Consider the following 4,318-nt stretch of genomic DNA (forward strand, 5'->3'; position numbering starts at 1 on the left):
GTAACAAATGCATGGATCAGTTTCTCTGCATCGCTCTGAGAGAGGATGCTTCTGATTTTAACTATATTTCTAAGGTGGAAGTAGGCGGTTCTGGAGATTTGTTTAATGTATGATGTAAAAGAGAGATCCTGGTCAAACATGACACCAAGGTTCCTCACAGTAGAATCTGAAGCTAATGTTATGCCATCCAGGGTGGCTATCTGACTCAATAGTGTCTCTCTCAGATTTTTAGGCCCAACAATAAGAATCTCGGTTTTATCTGAGTTTAGTTGAAGGAAGTTTTGGGACATCCAGGATTTGATGTCTTTTAAACAACCCTGAATTTTGACTAGTTGATCTGTTTTATTTGGTTCCAAGGACATGTATAGCTGAGTATCATCTGCGTAAAAATGAAAATTAATAGAATCCTTTCTAATAATCTCACCTAGAGGAGACATGTATAAGCTAAACAGAATTGGACCCAGCACAGAACCCTGTGGAACTCCATAGCTAATCCTTGTGCGTGTGGAGAATTTATCATTAACATGAACAAACTGGAATCTGTTCAACAAATAGGATTTAAACCATCCCAATGCTGTTCCATTAATCCCGATTCTATGTTCTAGTGTCTGTAATAGAATGTGATGATCAATTGTATCAAATGCAGCACTAAGATCTAACAGGACAAGGACAGAAACTAGACCATTGTCCGAAGCTAAGAAGATCATTAGTGACTCTAACCAGAGCTGTTTCTGTGCTATGATGTTTTCTAAATCCTGACTGAAAATCTTCATACAGGTTATTCCCACTAAGGTGGTCAGATAATTGTTTAGCCACGATTTTTTCCAGAATCTTGGAAATAAAGGGTAAATTTGAAATGGGCCTATAGTTGGCTAGTTGTCCAGGGTCAAGGGTTGGTTTTTTCAATAGAGGTTTGACCACAGCCACCTTAAAAGCCTGTGGTACATAGCCTAGTTGTAAAGATTGGTTGATTTGATTTAATATGGATGAGCTGATTAAAGGTAGAACTTCTTTGAGTAATCTGGTTGGGATTGGATCTAAAAGACAAGTGGACGACTTGGAAGAGTTGATTATTGAGGTTAACTCCATATGAGTTATGGGGGAGAAGCTGTCTAGGTAAGACAGAGGATTTAATAAATTTAAAGTTAATGGATCTAGACAGTGCTTTCTGTCATTTGGAAGAAGTCGCTGCTGAATGTTTTTTCTAATGATAATAATTGTATTAGTAAAGTAGTTCATAAAGTCATTGCTGCTGAGATTTAAGGGGATAGTAGACTCAATACAGCTATGACTCTTTGTCAGCCTGGCTACAGTGCTGAAAAGAAACCTGGGGTTGTTTTTGTTTTCCTCAATTAGGGAGGAATAATATGTTTTTCTAGCAGCACAAAGTGCTTTTTTATATTTCATTAGACTGTCCTTCCATGCAATGCAGTTTACATTTATTTTGTTGGAACGCCACTGTCTTTCTAGTTGTCTAGTCCTTTGCTTTAGACTGCGGATGTCTGAGTTATACCACGGAGCTAACCTCCTCTGATTCACTGTCTTCTTCTTCAGAGGAGCCACTGTGTCTAACATTGTACGTAGAGAAGCTGCAGCATCATCTACAAGACAGTCAACCTGTTCATAAGGATTAAGGTGACTGTTCTCTGTGTATCTGCAAGACATTGAGGCAAAAGATGATGGAATCATCTGCTTGAATCTGGCAACAGCATTGTCAGATAAACATCTGCCATGTCGAGGCCGTTCCAGTTCCCGTTCCTGTCGGCCCCGTAGCGGTCGTTCCTGTTCCTGTCGGCCATGTAGAGGCGGTTCCAGTTCCCGTTCCTGTCGGCCCGGTAGAGGTCGTTCTAGTCCCCGTTCCTGCCGGCTCCCGCAAGGATGCTGTTCGTGTCCCTGTCATCCTCGGAGGGGCAGTCCCCGCCGACCTCCAGGAGGAGGCGGCGCCGGCTGCAGTTCCTGCCGCAGCTTCCGCCGACCTCCAGGAGGAGGTCGCGCCTGCCGCAGTTTCTGCCGGCCTCCAGGAAGAGGTCGCGCCTGCCGCAGTTCCTGCCGACCTCCAGGAGGAGGTCGCGCCTGCTGCAGCTCCGGTTGTTCCTGTCGCAGCTTCCGCTGCAGTTCCTGCCAACCTCCAGGAGGAGGAGGTTCTTGTCGCAGCTTCCGCTGCAGTTCCTGTCGACCTCCAGGAGGAGGTTGTTCCTGTCGCAGCTTCCGCTGCAGTTCCTGTCGACCTCCAGGAGGGGGTCGTTCCTGTCGCAGCTTCCGCTGCAGTTCCTGTCGACCTCCAGGAGGGGGTCGTTCCTGTCGCAGCTCCAGCTGCAGTTCCTGTCGACCTCCAGGAGGGGGTCGTTCCTGTCGCAGCTCCAGCTGCAGTTCCTGTCGACCTCCAGGAGGGGGTCTTTCCTGTCGCAGCTTCAGCTGCAGTTCCTGTCGATCTCCAGGAGGGGGTCGTTCCTGTCGCAGCTCCCGCTGCGGTCCCTGGTGGCTCGGCTCCGGCCGCACCCGCATCGGTTCCTGGCGGCTCGGCTCCGGCCGCACCCGCATCAGTTCCTGGCGGCTCGGCTCCGGCCGCACCCGCATCGGTTCCTGGCGGTCCGGCGCTGACCGCATCTGCATCGGTTCCTGGCGGTCCGGCGCTGACCGCATCTGCATCGGTTCCTAGTGGTCCGGCGCTGACCACGTCTCCACGACGGTTCTGCTCCTTGGTGCCGGCAGCTCGCCGGCTTGGATCTCGTCTGCCTGATGGCGCATCCGGTGGCGGAGATGGCGCTGCCTCCTGCGTCGTCGGCCACCTCGGCTGTCTGGTTCCAGGGGCGACTCCCTGCCCGGGGGTTGCCGTTTTCCTGCGGTGGCGATGGCGCGTTGCCGACCGCCGCGCCTCCTTGGTCTCCTGGAGCTTCGCCCGCTTGGAAGGCACCTTGCCCTTGGGCACGGAATGTGCCGTCTCGGCCGCGCAGCCGCCAGGCCGAGACTCTCCTCGCCACCTCCCTCCGTGAAGGACTATCTGGACTTTGTGTTTTGTTTCTGTCATGGACTTCACCTTCATGGACTCCCATTCCTGTCTTGGATCATTGTTGTGTTTGGTTTTGACCCTCCTCCGGTCCTCCCTCCACCCACCCTGCTTGTCTGCCTTGTCGGGGAGGGATTCGGTCCCTCCTCCTGAGACCACCCTCCGCCCGCCCTGGTTTGGGGGGGGCTTCCGTTGGCGTCCGACGGCTGATGACTGACGTCTTCCCGTTGGAAGGCGCCATAGGGGGCGGGGTACTGTCACGTTTCCGTGTACTTTCTGTTTTATTTTGCAGATTTCCTGTTATCAGTTCAGTTGTTCACTCCCCAGTTCATTCAGCTCACCTGTCTGTAATCAGTTAATCACTCACCTGTGTATTTAGCCACCACCAGTTCCCATAGTCCCTTGCCAGATTGTTGAGTTTCTTTGCCATAGAACTCCATTCCAGCATTTCCTGTTTGATCCCTCGTGTGTTGATCCTGACTGAACCCTGCTTGACCGTGAGTTTTGCCTAGCCCTTGTTTGTACCGTCGCCGCGATCTCTTGTGTATCGAACCCTGCCTTTCTACTGGACCTGAGATCGCTTGCTCCCCGTCTGTGTTTTAAGCCCGAGATTTTTGTGTATGACCTGGACCGTCTGACTCTGCTTATAGCAATAAAGCCTGTATTTTTTCCTCAACCTGCCTTTGTGCTGTGGATGTGGGTCCGACGCCTGCCCGAGTCTGACAGGGGTCTCTTGTTTTTTATAAATGATCGAGTGCAAATCCATCTAGAAATGATAAGTGTAATGATAAGAATAAGATAATAGAATCTAAAAAACAATACATAAATTGCATATGTATTTTTTCTATGTTTAAAAAAATACAATAACAAAGCTCTTGATGTCATATAAAGAATAATTCAGATCAAAAAGAATGGAGAAAGGCCCACAGAAACATAAATTTCTAGTGCCCATTCCTTTTGATGCATTATAAAAATCTGCAAATTAAAACAGTCAAATTTTGAGCTCTGCAAAAAGGGACTGGGGGTCAGCAGTTGTCCGGTATTTGTAGGTACTACTGATCAAGTACACACCTGATCAAGATAATCAGCAGATCAGTGACCATTGAGGACCATAGTTTTACAGCCCTGTATGTGACACTACAGCAACAGGCCAGTGATAGGCTGGACACAGTAAACAAGTCCCAAGTCTTTACTTTATCATACTACTTTTAGCTAAAGGGACTTGTTAACCTATATTTTACAGTATATAGTATGTCACAAAGGGGACTATTTCTTATATGTTAACATTTAAAGCAGTTGTTGAACACAAAT

This window comes from Betta splendens, chromosome 4, assembly GCF_900634795.4.
Source record: "Betta splendens chromosome 4, fBetSpl5.4, whole genome shotgun sequence".
NCBI classification, from domain to species: Eukaryota; Metazoa; Chordata; class Actinopteri; order Anabantiformes; family Osphronemidae; genus Betta; species Betta splendens.